Genomic DNA, 21462 nt, shown 5'->3' with positions numbered 1-21462 from the left:
AAATCAAAGCTAATAAAAACTAAATAACTTCCTAAGTCCATAAAACTAAAAAGTGTGAACCTTTGACTCAACATGGGTCTATTTATTCAAAGCCAATATTCTTAGCCCTACATAACTTCACCATCCATACAGGTCCATGTGACAAAAGATATGAAGATATCATCTTGATACACTCCCTTGCAAAAATTTGTAATTGATTCATGATCAAAAAGCATCACCAACTAATGGGAAAGTAGTTGATCATTTAATAAACAATTTCAGGAAAATCAACTTCTTTTCTTTTATCATAGCCTCATACACCTGAACATTTAAAAACTGAAATAAGCCCATCACTCTAAAGCTTTTTAAATAAGTCTTTTAAAGCTTTTTAAGTCTTTAAGTATTAAGACTTTGTGTGTGTGTATGTGTGTGTGTGTTTTAATGTTCAGTTAGCCATCATATAGTACATCATAAGTTTTTGTGTAAATGTTCAACAAATCCTTATTTGCATATAACACCCAGTGCTCATCCCAACACATGCCCTCCTTAATACCCATCACCTGGTTACTCCATTCCCCCACCCCCCACCCTTCTATAACCCTCAGTTTGTTTCCCTAGTCCAGAGTCTCATGGTTTGCTTTAAGAATGAGGAAGAATTCTCAAAGTCCAGAATTTTGGCTTTTAAATATTTAGTTCCAAAGGGACATCTCACGGTTTAGAAGGTTATACTAGCCCCTTCAACCACATGAGCAGAGCTTAAAAGAAATCAAACAGGCAAAATGAGAATCAAGAAACAACTAAATCGGTCCCCTTTTCCGTGGAATCTGAGCTAGGCTTCTCAGGTTTTGCGTCCCCGCTCTAGAACCGGATCACCATGGCGACTGGACAGAAGTTGATGAGAGCGATTCGAGTTTTTGAATTTGGTGGACCAGAAGTGCTGAAACTCCAGTCGGATATTGCAGTACCAATTCCAAAAGACCATCAGGTTCTAATCAAAGTCCACGCATGTGGTATAAACCCAGTGGAAACATACATTCGTTCTGGTACTTACAGTAGAAAACCGCTCTTACCCTATACTCCTGGTTCCGATGTGGCTGGCATAGTAGAAGCCGTTGGAGATAATGTATCCACTTTCAAGAAAGGTGACAGGGTTTTCACTACTAGCACCATCTCGGGGGGCTATGCCGAGTATGCTCTCGCAGACGATCACACCATTTACACACTACCAGGAAAACTGGACTTGAAGCAAGGAGCTGCCATTGGTATTCCCTATTTTACTGCTTATCGAGCCCTGCTCCACAGTGCCCGTGTGAAAGCTGGAGAAAGTGTTCTGGTTCATGGGGCTAGTGGAGGAGTTGGACTAGCAGCATGCCAAATTGCCAGAGCTTACGGCTTAAAGGTTTTGGGCACAGCTGGTACTGAGGAAGGACAAAACATTGTTTTGCAAAATGGAGCCCATGAAGTGTTCAATCACAGAGAACCTAATTATATTGAAAAAATTAAGAAATCTGTTGGTGAAAAAGGAATTGATGTGATCATTGAAATGTTAGCTAATGTAAATCTTAGCAATGATTTGAATCTTCTGTCATATGGAGGACGAGTAATAGTTGTTGGCAGCAGAGGTCCTATTGAAATAAACCCACGGGACACCATGGCAAAGGAATCTAGTATAATTGGAGTTGCTCTGTATTCATCAACCAAGGAGGAGTTTAGGCAATTTGCAGCGGCCCTTCAAGCTGGAATGGAAATTGGTTGGTTGAAACCTGTAATAGGTTCTCAGTATTCGCTGGAGAAGGTGGCCCAGGCTCACAAAAATATCATCCATAACAGTGGAACTAGTGGGAAAATGATTCTTCTCTTAGAATGACTAATTCTTTCATGTCTTCCTAATGTAGTTAGAGGGTTCCTGCCCCAGTTTTACTCACACTACCTTTGCTCTAATCAGCATTTGTTGGATTCAGTGAGTTTCTCATGTTAAAAAACAAGATTTATCTTTAGAGATGTGGTCATTGGAGTACAATTTATTTTACAGCTCACAATATTCTTTACGCCTGCCACCTGCCTTGAATCAAGAAGTCATTATAGTAGGAAGTAGAATGTCAGTAGTCATTTGGCATTGGGTACATTACAGAAATGCCTGGTACTTGATCATTAATTCCACACATTTGACAAAAGCAAGTTAATTCAAAATGAGGCTGTGTGGTTTCCAAGCCTGCTTGTTCTTATGAAGGTTCTTTAGTATCTGGTTAGCTCAGAACTGTATCACACTCTGAAGATTTTCTGGACTAAATAAGACCCCTTTTCTAAACTTCTCTCATCTGGATCTGCAAGTCTCTTGCAAGGGCAAGATAATGTCTAGAGAAATTTGTTTTTTAACAAATAGTTTTCCAGCATTTCCCCAAATATTAGTACATCCACTGTGTTGATGGTTGATTGCTCATTGTCCATATATTCTGGGAAGAGGACAGCCTTACTTTTGGTGTAGTAAGATAGGTAGGTACATAGTCTCCTGACAGATACTTCTTGATTGATTTGATTTTCAAACTAGATTTAGAATTATCTGTGTAATGGGAGTCATATGTTTTTATTTAAATTAGTAAACAAGTTTGACACATGAAGAATGATCTGCTTTTGTCTTCATTACATGGTGACCTGCAGTAAATTCTGTAGAAAAGAAAAAAAAAAAAAGAAACAACTAAATAAAGTATTAAGACTTTTTAAGGCTGAATAATATTCCATCATATCTATATTCCACATTTTGTTGATGCATATATCCATTAATGGATAGTTGGATTGTTTCCACATTTTGGCTATTGTAAAAATTGCTACATGAACACTGGTGTAAAAATACCTCTTTGAGCTCCTGCTTTAAATTCTTTTGAAGTATATACCCAGAACTGGAATTTCTGGGTCATATGGTAATTCTACTTTTATTTTTTTTTTGAGGAACCTCCGTACTGTTTTCCATATAGACTGCACTGTCGGGGTCACGCCCCTAAGATGGCGCCAGCTACATAGCCCGAGCAGCACGGACAGCCTGAAAAACATCCACCCTGGCCACACGTGACCTCGTGCTCACCACGTGAACACCTCTGTGATTGGCTGTTATGTCACCACTGTCTACAAGCCCCAGATACCTCCTGTTCACGTGAACACCTCTGTGATTGGCTGTTATGCCCTGTATAAGGCAAGGGAACTTCCCCGCAGAGGGAGGAAAAAGATCACCAGGGAATAAACAAGAGCTTGTGCATCGACCTGTGTGTATGTTGGTGTTGCGTCATCTCTGCAAGCTAGGAGGGCGCGACACCGCACCATTTTACATTCCCATCAACAACGCACAAGAGTTCCAGTTTCTCTATATCCTTAGCAATACTTACCAGTTTTTCCACTTTTGTAATATCTCTGAATTTTATAGGTTGTTCTGCAATATACATGTATTAGTTTCAAATTCCAGGAGGAAACACCATCAAAAACTATAAAAGAAAGTCAAGAATGTTATAGTGAGATTTGGTTGAATGTAGAAGGGTTGAATTTCATGTCTCTAATTATGGAATTAGTGTCTTTATCTTGAGACTCGTTTGTGATGAAAGTTGCTGGAAAGCCTTTCTTCTTCCTGTATTTTCCATCTCACTTGTTGAGATTGCCCTATCATGAATTGATATACAGCTTCACCTTGATGCTCTCTGTTATCTCTTATATCCATTTGATAACTAATTGCCCTTATGCATGTTTCTAAAACCATTTTTTCTCTTCTTCTTCATCACTGTCATTGCCTTAATGTGGCCCTCATCAATTCTAGTCTGATCTGGAGCATTTTCCTCTTCTCTATCTGCCCCTCCAAAATTATTGTTCAGAGAGACAAACATAATTATATCATTGCTTTGCCTCTTTCCCCACATACATCTTTAGCTGAACTTCTCAAACACAAGGTACTTTGTCACATTTGTGTGATGCAGAGAAATCATTCTACAACAATGATTTTCTTAAGTGAGAAATAATTTGAACCATAATTTACATCTTAAAATAAGCACAACTGTATTCTATAAATTGCATAAATTTTAGGTAAAACCATGCCCTTCAAAAGTTTTTCCCAAATTAGGACTTTGGACTAATGTGAACTACAGTACCACAACTCAAGAGTTTATTTCTCTGTCTGTAAGGGCATATTGAGGGAGAACTTTGAGAAATACTGATTTACAGGGTAAAATATAGTCTCCTTAGTACATCATATGAGGTCCCCTGTGTATTGGCACTTGCCTCTATCTCTAGACTCACTTCCTGCCACCTTCCTCCACATCAACACTTTATGTTTCCGAAATACTACATCATTTGTGATTTTCAGAACATCATTCTGTTTCGTATGCTGTCCTTCTCTCACAGAAGGAGCTTCTCCATCCAGTCCTCCTATCCAAACTGTTCTATGTGGTGAACTCCATTTTCACCTTTCTGATTCCACCCATATATTTCTTCTCTGAAGCCTCCCCAGCAATCTCCTCTACCCTCCACTTCTTCAGAGTGTTACTAAATCTGTCTTTCACCTTAAGGTGTCAATATTTTGAGAGAGTCTATAATTAAAAGTGTAGTTTCTAAAGTTAGTTTACATTGTTTTGATCCCCAGTATCATTTTCTGCCTGTGTGACTTTAAGCAAGTTAATGGACTTTGCTGCACACAGATATTCTCTGTAAAATAGGCTGAATACCAGTGCTTACCTTACATGGTGGTTGTTAGGCTTCTAAGGATAATATATGTACAAGGCTTACACAGACAATCAGCATTCACAAAATGTTACCCACTTTTGTCTTAATCATTTTAGAATCCTCAGAACCTGCAGCAGGGTAGGTGCTTGGGAAATGTTTATTGAAGCAAATTAAATTCCCTCTTTACGAAATACATGTTTTTGGCCTTCCATTATTTCTCTTCGGCCAACAGAAAAACATCATTTTTTTAAAAAACTGAAAGAAGTCTTGGTGACTGAGAAACCCCAAATGTACTGCTCACATCTCTGGTGTTTCAAATTATTCTGTGTGCCCTGACCTAGAACTGGCAATGGTGGTAACATGTCACAGCAGCTAAACTGAAAGAGGAAGGAATTAAAACACTGATGGTTTGAAAGGAGTTCATTTTCCATTCTGCTATCAGAAAGGGGTCCAAACCTCCACACGGGACATGAAAAGTGAACCTATACTTGGAGACCCATCTTTCAGAATTATGAAAACCCATTACATATTTGTTGAAAGGAAAACGTTTGTGCATTTGGACGATAACTCCATGTAGAGGGAAAAGCCTGCCAGAACGTGTGTATAATTGCTTGGACTGCTAGAGGTTTTGTTCAGGGTCTTGAGACTGGTGATAGATGAGCCTAAAAGGACTGCTTTAAATAAACCAAACGTCTTGGATTAGTGTCACTGGACTTGGAGCCCCCTGGGAAAAGCCTGTCTCCCGTGATTTCCAGTATACTCCACTTCCAATGAGCTGGAAATACCACAAGAAAACCACTGTTCTCACGGTATTTTTGCCTTTTCCATTTCTGGTTTTAGCTAAGAAAAAAAAAAAAAATGGCATGTGTACATGACAGAACAATCAGAACATCCAAATATTTGATCTTTAAACTAAGTAGAATTCACCGTGAGTTTCAAGTAAATCCAAATAAAATAACATTGGGCACATTCTCATAAGTTTCATTTAAGCAGTTATATTCTTACAAGTGAGCCATATTTATTAAGCATTGACTATCCTGAAATTATATTACATATATATTATTTGAAAGGAAAATGGCTGAATAACTGAAATTGGTTAATGTCTCTAAATTTTTGTTTAGGAATACTTACTTCCGAAAATGTGCTATAAGTAAGTAAGCATATTTAAATAAATATTTGGATGTTTTTCTAAAAGAGGTTGACTTTTGTCTATTTACAAACTTGTAGAAGGATATAATTCATGTTTTAGATTATGCCTCAATAAAATGCAGCAAATATTTGTGAGTCATTTACTGTATGCCAGACACAGTGCTAATAGCTGGGGACCTACTTAAGGGCACATTGACAAATATGCTAATTGTTTTTAAATTTGTGCAGTTAAGAATATTTTGAAAAGTTAACCAGAGGAATCTGAAAAAAAGAAGAGAAAGGGAAAAAGATACAGTGCAAGTCATCATAGATTAGTTTAATAAGAGTATTTTTTCTTCAACAGTGTTCTTAATGTTTTTCTATTATTAGTAGCAGAAAACGGACTAAAAATTGAGTGAAAATTAGTGTGTTTTTTAATCCTACAAAATCATTAATTTTGCAGACAAGGTAGTGTTTCAATTTACCTTTAAAAAAAGAGACAGTGATTGCTGTTTAAATTTTCTGAGTAGTAAATGTTCACAAACCAATTAAGCAGATCCTAGTATCAAGGTAATTAGAAATGTTATTATTCATATATGTACATATTAATAGTTTTATTGATTAACTGAATCTATTAATTTTACATACATACTATGTACATAATATGCAGATACACTATAATGGTTAAGAGCTCAAAATATGGAGTTGGTCAGTATATACTTGGGTCTGAATTTTTGTTCTTACTCTTCATAGCTGTGTGGTCATGATTGCTTAACATCTCTGTGCTGCAGAGTCCACATCTGTAAAATAATTATAACAGTAACTACCTGGTAAAGTCATTGAGAGAATGAAATAAAGGTGCACATAAACTATTCAACTGAGTACATGCATAGTGAACAACACTCTGCTTTAATTAGTAGTAGTAATACTAACAAGGATAATGAGACATGTGCTTCATAAACTACAAACTTTGAACAAAATTGAGACTGGGGAAAGTTAATGGTGTTAACATAAATAAGAAATTGTAACAACTATGAGTAATGAAACTATGTGTATATTTCAAGTTGTCATTCGAACATATGATAATACCTGAATTTAATTGTTTAACACTGTACCCAGAGCATATTCAAATCCAAGAATTTCAATTATCCATCTCCAAAGAATATTTCTCTGCAGCTCAGTGAATATATCCAAGAATAACTAACATATAAGCACAGTTCAATTACCATCTCTCTGTTTCTCTGTTGAGTTCTGTGAGCTGTGAATATTGTGGTGATATCCGAGCTGCTACTGGCGTTTCTACTGTAAGCATGGGGCAGCATTTCCAGTATTCAAACAACCCCCACTGCTATTGTAGTATTGGAAATACAGTGTTCCTATTACTCAAGCACATTAGGAAATGTGGCTCTGCTTTAGAGAACCCATAACACCTCTATTAGAGAATTTTTCTCTTCACTGGAGTAAATATTTTACTTGCCTCAAAGAGAAATAGCAAGCTTGGATCAAAACAACAGCCTTAACCCTAGGTATTCATTCAGGTAGAAGGGGGAGGAAAGTTAGCAGTTTTCAGGGCACTCCTGGATCCCACCACTGGTAGGAAGGAAAGTAGGCTATCTACTTGCTGTGTTGCTCATTCTCATCTGAGAACTGCACTATATGCTCTGAGAGGAGAGGGAAACAATATTTTCCCAGGTGAAATGAAAGATGAGGAGGGTATCTTGGCTGCATCCTTTGGCCTGCCCCAGAGGCGGACACAGTACTGTGGTAAAGAGTCCTCTTCTTTATCGTGGCAATCATTTTGCAATACATCCACTTATCAGACCATTATGTTGTATACCTGAAACTAGTATAATGTTACATGTCAATTAAGTCTCAAAGAAATGGGCTATGAAACAGTAGGGAAAAAAGTGATTTTTTTTTTTCAAAGCTGTATCTGAAATACAGTTCAGGTAACCAATATACCTGAACTGTAAGTTGCTTACCATGGAAAATAATTTGGCATGACAAGAAGTTCTTATTCACTAAGTCTGAGGTTTCAGTAGTAGAAACAATGTTAAAAAGGGTTCATAGTTGAGAAACAGATGAGTTAATTAGAGAAGTTTACATTAATGGAAAATCATTATCATATGTCCTCATGAAGGGCATTCACAGTTAACTTATTGCATGACATCATAAAAACTTCTTTTCTCATGACACAAACCAGTAATATTTACCATTTGTCAGGTTAGTCTCTTTAGACACCCGTTGTACCAGCTTAAAAGTAAATTAGAAAATTGTTTCCTGTTTGCCCATATAACATTTTTACTAAATAGTGACCTAGATCCAGGATTAATGACCAAAAAAAAAAACCAAAAAAAAAAAAAACTCCACCTTGTCAGAAATCTAGCAATTTTAAAGCCTCACAAAAATATCTTGTTCCCATCCAGTCTGCCTCTTTTGGGACAGCAAATAGCAACCAATTATGGTGACTTTACATGGGGCTGGAATGTGCCTGTTAACAAGGGACTCATCTCATTTAATATAGTTGCGAGATCTTAAAATCAATATCAAACTCCAAATAAAACTCTTAAGAGTTTTATGTCCTTGCCCAGAAGTACATTATATGTACTTTCCATGGTGGAGTTGGGGTGGAGGGGGAGACAGGCAAGAACCAGAATGCCAGTGGTAGAAATAAAGAAGCCTCCCAGCTGTGAGGGGATCTCTCTAACAGCTACACAATTTAAGAGGATGTCGGATTGTGGCATGTAGTCTCTCTGGGTATAAGCTGGGAACCAAGATTAATTAGGATCATCTAGTAGCTAAAAGCAAGTAAGACCCTAGAGAAGATGGAGTGCCACCACACAATAGACTTCTAATTATTTTGTATCCTAACTAAATTTTAGGCTTAATTGGCCTGGAGAAGTACCCATGACATAAGTGATTCTGAATTCTCCAAATCTATGTTTTCCTGTAGTTAAAACAATTAGTGAGTACAGGAAAACATTAAAACAGATCATATTTCTCTTTCTGGGGAAAACCTGAGATTTGTTTGCTTTTAAATCTTGAAAAAGATCAGAATATTTTTTCTCTACTCCTAGTAAGTCATTAATGCCTGTCATCTGAAATGTTGCTTTTGCCAAAGATTGTTTATAAATGAGCAATTAGAACTTACTGAAGCATTGTAGATGAAGCTTATTTAATTGATGAGTGAACTAACACCATATATCAAGTTGTGATTTTTCTTCCTTACTAAAAACATGTGACATTAAGAGACATAGTGCAGAGCTTCTTTGTAAAAGAGTCATGAGCCAAGATTGGGACTATTTAGCACAGAAACAAAATGGGGAAACTTTAATGGATATAAATAAGATAATAGCCATTTTATATTCACAGCAAAAACTTACCTATATATTTTTTTGTAGTGTGTGTGTGTGTGTGTGTGTGTGTGTGTGTGAGAGAGAGAGAGAGAGAGAGAGAGAGAGCGAGAGAGAGAGAGAACCAAGCAGGATAAAGGATAACGTTTCTTTTGGAAAAAAGGTAGCACTGTTTTGATTCTAATGGTGGTTATCATAAACATGAAAATCACATTGCTTTCTTGTTTAAGAGTCAAGAAATTAGCAGAAATAAAACTCTATCATTTCAATAACTATGCAAAAAATTGGAGGGAAAAAACTACTTTTCAAGTCAAAATGATTCGGTTTTCTCACTGCCTATATAACATGTAATATAGATTCAAACTAATTATAATATAAGTATTGAAATTTATCTTCTTCTCTACACTCTTATACTTTAATTTATTACAAAATGATGTATCACAGTAATATTTATATTTTTCTCATGTGATCCTCGGGGAATAGAAATAATCCACATACTATTCTTGCATGATAGATATTCCCAAATCTCCAAACTTAAAGATCATAGCTTCACAAGGGAAAATTACAAATAACACTCTATCAAAACACTGATTCCTTTCCTGTTTCTTTTTAAAGCACTTTTTAGGATTAAAAACTTCCTTATAGAGTATCAGTGCTGGAACGTGATTAAGATAAAGCTGAAATCAGATGGCTCAACAGAGAAGCAATTTCTTGACAGGCTTCCTTTCTCCAGAATGGAGCTGACTTGCAATCCATTGATATCAACTACTTCAGCAGAGCAAACTTTGTGAAAGCTTCAAACATTGAAATTGGCAGGTTTTAAACCTTTATATCTTTTTGTCTCCTTTTTAAAAGAGTTGTGTGAAACAGAAATGCTATCTTCACATGTTGAGGGGAAAAGAAACATTCTCTTTCTTGGAAGTTCTCAATGAATGTAGAAGTAAGTGAGAGGTCTCCACCAATGCCAAGGGAAAGCCTTGAAAGCAGGGGAATGTTTTGTTAAGATTAGCCATTTCCCCCCTGGCGGGACAACCAAGGACAAATTCCTCTATCTCTATTCTATGCCATATCCTCTTTATTCAAGAATAAAATCATTTTAAAGTCACTCTACACTCTGTGGTGTTGAGTAAGTACTCTACCTAGAGCTGAGAGAATGGGAGAAAAAAAAAAAAAAAACAGGACCCTGATTCCAAGAGACATAAATTGGAAGGACATGGATTCATGCATGGGTACGACAGGAACTCATGATTCCCTGACTCTGAAAGGTGATTTGCTCCATAAACTGTAGGAAATTCTTTTTGGGGGGACCGAGGGACAATTATTCCATATCCCTTCTGTGTCCATGTAGAAGGACTCTACCTAGATGAACATTGTCTTTCCCACCCCAGGGAAGGAGAAATAGATGAAATACCTGAATGGGCAGTTTCAAAAACGCTCCTCAGATCTTAGCATGCTCCATGGTAAGTCTCATGCTTCCTGAGACTTGGCAGGAGGCTGAGTATTTACTGTACTGCTCTATCTGTACACTTGGAAGTCTACTCCATTAAGGGAATCCTATGACTATCTAGCTTGCCAGTATTGGGGTTTGAGGAGGTTAAGTTTAATCATGGAATAGTGATTATTAACAGGCCCATTCCCCTCTATACTTAAATCAGCTTTGTCAATGTAACAAAACAAGTAATGTTTTGACCTGCATTCTTCTGACTCTTGCACTTAGCTCTAAGTATGTTCCCCAATTTGTTGAGAGAGAGGGGATTTATTTACTGACTCACTAAAATTCTAATAGCTTCCAACTGTGTAACTAATTAATGTTCATCAATGAATGGTTGGCTTTCAAAGACATGTTATTTTATTACCATCAAAGTTCTTACTCTTAGTATTAAGCAACTAAAAACAAAAACAAATGATTAATATAAATAGAGGGGAATGTAAGTCAGTGAACACTGAAAGGAATTGTGAATATGACTGTATCTATAGCCTTAGAAACCTCATGGTACTTAGAGACCCATGAGTGTAAGGGCGTTCCCATACTTACATCTTTAGGACATTTTGGGCATGGTAGATTAGAAGGAAATTCCAATGAAGTTCATTAAAGGCCTTGATTAGTTTATAGTTTCAAAAACATGGTGATTGGACTATTTCATTTTGGGATGAGAAGTAGTTTGTGAAATGTAAGAAGAAATATTGAATATCCCTATACTATATGATTTAATCTTCATTTATTTTTATCCATTTATAGATGAAGAAAGAAGGCTTAGACACATAAAGCTCCTTGCCCAAGACTTCAAAGCCTGGAAATAACTAAACTGTCAAAATGAAAAGCTCTTGTTTTAACAACTTGTCACTTTGCCTTATTCATTTTACTACTACCAATGTCAGTCATCTTGAAACTAACTTTAAATGCTAGTTAAATTCAATTAAGTGTGAAGTTTAAAATAAGGATTAAAAACTGTTCTCTTCATTCAGTTTTCATGCTTATAAGCATTGCAATTGATTGATAAATCACATAGAACTAGAATAACTTATACCAGATAATCTGAACAACTATGAGATTAAAAAACTAAAAGGACTAACTCATCCAAGAAAAAAATTGAGAATCCTGAATATGAAGTCTGTTTCACAAAGTGGTGACTAACGACATGATAATAGCCAGCAAATATTTTTCAAAGAAAAATGTGAATGGTGAGAGGATGAATTTAATTAAATGTATCAATTTGAGGAAATGGAAATTTAGGTCTAATTTAACAGAAAACATTTTAACCATGGGAACTCAAATGTCACAGAATAATCTCAAGGGACTGGATCTTCTACTTCAGACATTTAAAAATAGATTGCATTTACCCAAGAGGAAAGAAAAAATATGTCCTCTCAAAGACTTGCACAAAAATGTTTATAGCAACTTTATTTCTAATTGTAAAAACTGAAAACAATCCAAATGCCCATCAATAGTTAAATAAATAAATAAAGTGTGGTATATCCATACAATGGAATACTATTCATCAACAAAAAGGAATGAGCAGTTAATACATCCAATGATATGGATGAACCTCAAAATAATGATGCTAAATAAAAGAATCAAGACCAAAATAGAGTTCCTACTCTGGTTTCATTGATATGTAAGTCTATATAATGATTAGTGGTTGCAGAAGGTGAGAGGTAAAAGGGAGAAAGGAATGACAAAAGAAGATAAGGAAACTTTTGGGGTTCACATATATGTTCCTGAGATGAATCTGGTCATTTCATGGGACTATACATATGTCAAAATGTACCCAGTTGTACACTTTAAATATATGCAATTTATATCAATCATACCTCAGTAAAGCTGTTTGAGAAACAACAAATGAATAAATATCTTTAACAAAACAGACTGTGGAACATCTACAGCAAAAGGTTGTAAGACATTATTCCAACAATCAAAAGAACAGAATATACCTTCACCACAATAAACTACCCACTTTGCTCATGGTCAGTCTCTTTTCCTACATTCTTAATCCACACAATATATTGTTCTTTGGAACGAAGAATGACCAAAACGAAAACCGCTCACAAATCCCACAACACAGAGAAGTATTTATTAACATTCGAGGATATTTCTTTCAGTTTTTGATATCAGGATCATACTCTCAGTATTTGGATTTGTTTTAATATTAGGTTCATAAAAAGGAACCCTCTTGCAATGTAGGAATGAAAACTGGTGCAGCCACTGTGGAAAACAGTATGGAGGGTCCTCAAAAAGTTAAAAATAAAACTACCCTATGATCCAGTAATCACACTAATTTAACCAAAAAGGACAAAAACACTGATTCAAAGGGATACATGCAACCTTGTTTTTATAGCAGCATTATTTACAATAGCACAATTATAGAAACAACCCAAGTGTCTATCAATAGATGAATGGATAAAGATGTGGTGTGTGTTTTATATATATATATATATACATATATGCATGCTATGGGATATTATGCAGCCTTTAAAGAGAATGAAATCCTGCCATTTGTAACAATAGGGATGGAGTTAGAGTATAATGCTAAGTGAAATAAGTCAATCAGTGAGAAATACCATATGATGTCATATGTGAACAAAACAAATGAGCAAAGACAAAAAAAGAGAGAGAGAGAGAGAGAGAGACAAGCCAAGAAAAAGACTCAGGGAGTGGGTGAAATAGGTAAGGACAGCACTTGTGATGAGGACCAGGAGTTATATGGAATTTTGAGTCATCTGTATTTTACACCTGAAACTAATATAATACTGTATGTTAATTGTAGTCAAAATAAATGCAATAATATAAAGTGGACCAAAAAATCAAGTTTATACTATTTGTATTGTGTTTTTATTTAAATACTTCCTAATCCTCAAACTTTACCAATATATAGAAAATGTAGAAAGTCCAACACTTATATAATCATTTTTTGACTTATTTTTCCTTCAGTCTTTTTAAAGAAACAAACATTTTAAAATACTACTTTCCATTTCTTCCCTCTTTCAAAAGTAAACAAAATCCTGAAATTAGTATATATCTTTATCAAATATGTATTTTTGCCCTCTTATATATGTATATACCCAAAAATACATACATTTTCTTGTGCCTTGAACAATTACACAAATTGTGTCATGAGAAGCATAATTTTGCATCTTCCTTTTTCTATTCAGTATGTTTTTTGAGATTCATTCATGTTGACACATGTCAGTCCAATACATTTTTTTTTTACCATGTCCTCTTATATGTATAAATCAGTTTAGCATTCCTGTTTCACTTAATAAGACCTCATGATTGTTCTCCAAGCCCTTCTGATTTTCCCTCTTTGAAGGGTTCTCTCCCAGGTTTTTCTGGCTGGCTTTCTTCTTCTTCAGGTCACAACTCAGAGAGGTTTTCCAGATTATCCTATCTGTACTTCCATTTTTGCCCACACCCAACAAATGGTTACTCTCTTTTTCATGTTACCTTTGAATTTCTTTTATAGCATTTACTTTTCATTTTCTCCACTTGCTTGTTGTATGGTTCCTTCAAGAGATGGTAAGTCCCCTGAGGTCAGGAACTTGTCTTCATTGCTCACCTTTATGTTTTTTTCACCTTTATATTTTAAAAAGGGATGTCACATTAGCACAATCCATGCCACATTAAGAAGACTTAACTAATATTTAGAAAAAAAATAAATAGATGAATGGATGATGGACGGCAGGAGTGACAGATATAGATGTTTGGATGCTGACTATGGTCGTTTCTAGTTTTAATTCTTTGAGGCCTCAGTCAACCAATAAAAGAGGAAGAACTGAATAAAACAAAAACATTTATTTGGGGTATCAGAATTGCAATTCCGATAACACAAATTCAGGTAAATTGTGTTCCACTAGGGAACAAATATCAGAGGTTTTTAAATGACAGAAGGGAATGCTTGTGTACATTGTTTACAAAGAATTTTGATTGGTGTTGATGGCAGAAAAATAATCTTGGCTAAGCATAATTGGTTGCTAAGGCTATCACTAAACATACTAAAATATATTACTGTAGTATGTCACAGATGTTCCTGCAGTGTCTTTGGAATATTTGCAGTTTGGCCCAGTTCGAAAATTCACTGTTGTATTTGGGGAGGAGGTGCATGCATAAGGCCCACCTCCTAATGGCCTCCCAGCTTCATTTTAAAACCCCTTGACATAAGTGACTCCATTGTATTTTGCTTTTATTTTTTTATTTTAAAAAAATGAGCAAATTTATTATTTATTATTATTACTTATTTTGCTTATTTATTTTAGAGAAATAAATACCAGGAGAACTTAAATTTCATATCATATCCCTCAGCCACATTTGAGCTCATCTACTCTGGATGGCCAAATAGAGCTAGATCTGCTATAAAAATAACGAACTTCTAAATGCTGTGCTTATAGTTTGAAAGCTACAGTCTAATCCCTTCAACTTCTCTTTTCAAATTATTAATTCAAACAGAAACTAAAATTCTGGCCTTTCAGCTAGATTACGAGAATATATCCTTTATGTTATTATCCTGAGAAGTACTCAGGGTAGACCATAAATAAGTTATGGCTAGTTTTGTGAATTATTTATGATTTACATGCACATAGATTATTGTTTTTCATATCTAAGTAGAGATTTTTTAAAGTTTTGGAAATTTGAAAATATTTGTATACCTACACATTTCTTTCTTTCTTTCTTTTATGATTTTATTTATTTATTTGACAGAGATCACAAGTTGGCAGAGAGGCAGGCAGAGAGAGAGGTGGAAGCAGGCTCCCTGCTGAGCAGAGACACCCCCCTCACACTCCCACCCCATGCAGGGTTCAATCCCAGGACTCTGGGATCATGACCTGAGCTGAAGGCAGAGGCTTTAACCCACTGAGCCACCCAAGTGCCCCTACCTATACACTTCTATAGCTACTATAGCTACTTTGTAAATTTTATAGATTTGGTTTTACAATATAATAAAAAATGGGAAATTTTAGATAGTAATTTTAACTTTTTATAATACCCACTAAGGAGCACACATGCCCTCCTTACTCCAAAAATACATTCTTCTGAAATAGTTTAAAAATTGATATTTGCAAGATTGGCTTAGAGTAATTTAAAGATACATACACTTTTCCTGAATTAAAGTGGTTATACTTGTCCTTTAGTTTTTTTTTTTTTTTAATTTTTTATTTTTTATAAACATATATTTTTATCCCCAGGGGTACAGGTCTGTGAATCACCAGGTTTACACACTTCACAGCACTCACCAAAGCACATACCCTCCCCAATGTCCATAATCCCACCCTCTTCTCCCAAACCCCCTCCCCCCAGCAACCCTCAGTTTGTTTTGTGAGATTAAGAGTCACTTATACTTGTCCTTTAAATATCACCTAGATTAAAAATATTCTTTGTATTTGAGGATGTCTTAAAATGGTAAATATTTTGCAAACGTAATAATCTGTTTTGGTGAAATATGTAATAAAATTAAGTAGCATTTATTGTGCACTTAATTATATGATAAGCACTTCTAAGCGTATCTTACTGAGGCAGCCCCTGAAAGGTAGATAGCACTTCCTCCATTTTACATACAAGGATTGAAGAGGTTATTTAACTTATCCAAGTAAATGATAGAACTACAACTTAATGTTAAGTTATCTTTTAACCATTATACCCTAATGGAAATGAGGTGGAGTGTCAATGAGAAAATAAAAATCACCCTTAATCCCATAACCCAGAGATTGTGATTGTTAATACTCCAGGATTTTTTTTTGGTACAATTTTTATGCTAGTTTATTTTGTTCAATTTTTTAACCTGTGATTTTATTATGTATATTCTGTGTTCATCTTTGACTTAATCTTATATCATGAATATTTCTGATGATGTTTGATATTTTTTACAATGTTCCTTGTTATTGAGGTGCAGTTCTTTAGCAATTCCCTTTCCCAAAACTGTTTGCACTCTCCACAGCCACTAACACCTCATGATCTGCTAATCAAGTGTGCTTGTTTTAAATCATTCTATCTCCTAAATCATTTATCTTACTTTAAAATTAAATATTTTAAAAAGACACAAGAATACACAGAAATAATTAGTTGGCTAGTATAAAGGAAAATGAGCATCTTGTGTTTTTAAAAACTAAATGTTCTTCTTAAATATTAAAATTCCTTAAATGGATTTCAACAGAAGATGATGAATATATTGGTTACAATGCTGAAGATTCTCCTCAAAGAATAAACTTGGCACATCTCATTAAGGTGATGCTGGTACAGTAGAAATGTTTATTTTGTATAACTGAAAAAACATTGATAGGTAGTATCCAAAGCAACAAAGCAATGAAATAATCCTTAAAAGTACAGATTGGCCTTATCACAGAAAGTCATCACTGTGTAGATCAAACTGTCTCCATGTCCTAAGACTGTACCCAGACTCCAAGTCACTGTAAATTTGATACAAGCTAAAGCTGCTCTAAGCCCAGATTTACAAAGCCTTCCAGCAAAAAGATAAGATATTGGTAATTTTAAGAAAGGATACTGATAAACATACACTAATGAAACAGTATACTGTTGTGTTAAATGACACTACTTAAGTGAGATGTTTTAGGCTGGCATCACTCAAAAGCCCCCAAGTTAAAATATCAACCTGTCAAATTCAAAGATTTTGAAATGCTATCAATAGAAGAGGTGCAAATTGAATTTTTGGGAAAATTTTATTAACAGCAATGATTAGCCAGCACATCTTATCATCAGGTCTATACAAGTGATTTCTATTTAAATAGTCATTTGCACATTTCCTCTAACATCAAAAAACTTTTTCTGTGTGCATAATAAAGAAGAATTTTTATTTCTCTGCAAGACACTTTTGTATTGTGATTATGTATTGTTAGTAAAAGGGAGAGATAACTCTAGAAGTTTTTATACACAACTTAAAACTATTTATGCTCAAGACAAATGGTCATGATTATTATAAAGACAATTTGGACTCAATTATTTTCTGACCTTACAAATAAGGTCTTTATAAACTGTTAAACATGCAGAGCTTTTAGCTTAGCTTTTCATTAAAACAGAATTTTATTGTTAGTTAATGTATGAAATGATTCTTACAGCCACTTTTTGTGTTTACAAGAGACCTTTATAAAGTAAATACCACTATTTAGAGAAATAAATAAAATCTGTTTAATATTATTTTCCTGTTATAACTGTTTTTGAAACTGGTTATAAGTATGTAAGTACTTTTGTTTCTGGGATCTAATTTCCATTAAAAGTGAAGCCTGAAAGATCCAGTTAACTTAGTAAAATAACATGCTGTAGGGTATGTTGATCAAATGAATTCTAACTGCTTCTGCAGGAATCAGAAACTCGGCTAACTTTCTTATAGTTGGTGATTCACTGTTGTGTATCCTTTTAATTGGCAGTATTTCTGTGTCCCTAATAGAGGAAATACTGTCATCCTAACTACACAAATTAGATTTGCCTTTTTAAATGTAACCTACAGGCATACAATTCCAGACTTAAGTCATTAGAAAGAGGAATCAATATATTTCCAAGATTTTATAATTACTGAAATAAATGCCTCTGTTTTACCCAAAATATTGCTCAACTTCCCACTAACACCTATTTGCCTTAGATTCAAAATATTCTTGCTTAATCAAGAACATGCTTTATGTTCTTACTTATTTTCAAACATGAAAATCCATCTGGCCTTCAGATTCCCTTTAATGTTTAAGAGTGGATTTCTGCTTAGTATAAAATTTTCTAGTCCATTTAGTGGGCCAGTGATAGTTTTTATTTGGTTAAACTAACCTAATTTTTTTACTTGACTTTTTTGTATAAACCTGAAATAAACAGGGAGAGGGAAAGCTTTACTTAATGAAAATGCTACCTTAATATGGAACAAAGCCCTTAGGAAAGCTTTCTATCTTGGAGTGCTCAAGAGCAATGTAAAAGACATCTCATTCTCATATAAAGGAGATTGCAGGTCTCTGTGGGGACAAGGTCATTTCAATGACAAAATTGAATTCATGAAGGGAAACTCTGGCCAAACTTAAGCATCCCTGTTATGTTTATAGTAGAAGTCACTCAGAATATTTTACTTACGGTAAAAGGGCTAGCAGTGCCAACTATGGGAAGTGACTGTAACTAATCATTTCTATGCCAGAATTTTTGTCTCTTACTTATTTAAAAAAGAAAGAAAGAGAAAAGGAAAGAAAGAGAAAAAGTAAGTGTTGAGTTTAGACTGTTGGATTAGGGTTTGGGGAGAAGTTTTTCATGAAATTATCTTTTCTGCTCTTCCTGAATGAAGTCTATAGATATGCCCTGAGAATCTAGGTACCCCCTTATCTGATAATGCCTGAAGTCATATAGTAAGTGGAGCATAAGTTGAGTTTTTATGCATAATAACCAAGGACAATGTCAATATTGTGTTTCAGATGTTCCTCCCCTACTGGTCAGGTTGAAAATGCACACTCAGTTACACATTTGGGTGCTTTCATTACTACTGATTTCATCCAGATGCTCCCTGAATAGAGAATTACATCTTCTTTCCCAATTCTATTTATCTTTGTCAATTAAATAAAACAAATGAAATGTCAAGGAGTCTCTTATTGAGAAAGGCCCACTTTGTTGTCTTTGGTTCAGTATGAGATTAAATTGCACAACTGAAACATGCTAGGAAAGCTATAGAATCATGCTTTCCTGGAGGACAGAAGGTGCTTTTCATCTTTCAATTGAATTAATATAATGGATCCCCAGTTTGTTTCAAGTAAATTTTGTTTTTCATAACCACTGAATGGCCAGAAATTGTATGCTTTAATTCTGTTTCTACTTGTTATTGTCTAAGTGAGATTCGCTTTATGGTAAAGACATTTCTTCTTAAAGTACGTCCTTAAAGTATGTAAGTTTACATACCTGGGATTGGTTTTCTGGATAATAAGAAAAAGTATCAGCTACTCCAGAAAGGGGCTGTGACAAATGACTCATGTCTGAAGGTCAGAAGTAGAGCCACTGAATATTAAACCAGTGTCTTTGACCCCTCTTTTCTGAATGATGGCTGGGGACAAAGGGAGGACTCTTCATGCTGCATTGCCTAACATTGTAAAAATTCAAGATGGCAAGCTGATCAAAGCCACTTATATTGAATAATAGCATTCCATGTGTTTTTGTCTATTTAATTCATAGCTGTATCCTCTTGACCTAGAATAGTGCCGACCATATAGAAGGTGTCTAATAAATATTACTCAAATGAGTCTTTCCAAAACCTGATATCTGCAGGTGCAAAAACCGACTCTTTATGTATATAACAAGATAAGATCCACTATTTCATGATAACATATTATTAACCATTTTATATCTATCATCTAATTTAATCTTTTTAAAAGCCCTTGGGGGAAAAATTCATCATCCTAACTTAAAAATAACAACAGCAACAACAATATTTTTTAAAGAAGAACATTCCTGTTATGGACTGAATGCATGTGTGTCCCCTAAATTCATATGTTAAAACCCTACTCCCCAAGGTGATGGTATTACCAGGTGGGGACTTTAGGAAATAATGAGAATCAGATGAGGTTGTGGGACCCTCATGAATGGGATTAGGGCCTTTATAAGAATAGCAGGAGAACTCTCTCTCTGACAAATAAATAAATAAAACCTTTAAAAAATAAAAAATAATTAAAAAATAAAAAATAAAGAAATAAATTTATGTTGTTAATAAGCCACCCGGTCTATGGTACCTTGTTATAGCAAGCTGGACTGATTCTGACCGCTAGGAAACTTGCCCAGAGTTTACAGATAAAGTGGCAATCAGAATGGTAAATGATAAAGTGACTGTAGGAAAAAATTACATCCTGCTGTTAGCTTGATCATTTTCTCCCTACTTCATTTTCTCATGAGCAAACTGAAGGCAATACTACTTCAGGCTCTAGAATGAAGCATATCGAAAGTCAGCTCAGCCAATCAAAATCTGCACAAAAACAAGGTCAATTCCTCATCAATGTTCATCAACAGAAATCTTTATGGGAATTTCTTATTTTAGCTGTATAAAGGTATTCACGTTTAAAAAAATATGTTTGAAGTTCAGTTTTTGAATACATAAGCCAGTCACTTGATTCAAAGTTCACAAAGTTTAAATAATGTACTAGTGTCTCTTATCCACCCTGAGCATAAAACTCAGGAAGCATGAATTTTTAGCTATATTCTATGGGTCTAATATGTATTATTTTCATTATCATTCTTTTCTTTATATTCTACAACTTCCGTTTGGTTATTTTCTTTCCTCAAGCCTTTTAAGATAAAGTTTTTATATTTTCTTTTCTGGTTGCTTTTCCCCTTCTTTTTTTGAGGTTTTCTTAGTTTGTTATAATTTTTAGTTGTATTACACTGGGATCACAGAATGTTGTATGTGCTATTTCTACTTTTTAAGATTTATTTAGATTTTCATCCTCATATATGCTTAAATTTTTTAGTGTTACAGAAACATTTGGAAATAAAGTATGTTATATACTGGCTGACTATGTCTGTGTGACTATGTGAGTATGTAGTTTACTCAGATATTCTAAATCATTTCCTTTTTTTATGTCTAGTCAATTGTCATGAATTATGAAATAGTAACTGTATCTCTCACCACATATCCCTTCAAATTTTCTTATATTTCTTGTATTATCTTTTTGACTCTATGAATATTGATGCTATATTATTTGATGCACAAGTATTCATAACTATTATGAGTTGTATATTTTAACATCAAAATGTGCCCTTCTTTATTTAATATTTTTCAAATCTGAATTGAGTGAGTCAGATAGTAAAATCACAACCCTGCTTTCTTTCATTTTCACTGGTCTGGTATATGTT

General features: G+C 34.6%; 1 pseudogene across 1 annotated transcript; it reads left to right on the top strand.

Annotated features, from left to right (window-relative positions):
* Nucleotides 1-787: 787 nt before the first annotated feature.
* On the top strand, nucleotides 788-2597 carry LOC309859027 (quinone oxidoreductase pseudogene; annotated as a pseudogene). The gene has a single exon. The product of its transcript is annotated as a quinone oxidoreductase pseudogene (transcript).
* Nucleotides 2598-21462: the final 18865 nt, after the last annotated feature.

The sequence above is a fragment of the Mustela nivalis genome, assembly GCF_964662115.1.
Source record: "Mustela nivalis genome assembly, chromosome: 2".
Lineage (NCBI taxonomy): Eukaryota > Metazoa > Chordata > Mammalia > Carnivora > Mustelidae > Mustela > Mustela nivalis.
The sequence above is the reverse complement of the archived record's forward strand: the minus strand, read 5'-3'. Positions and strand labels throughout refer to the sequence as shown.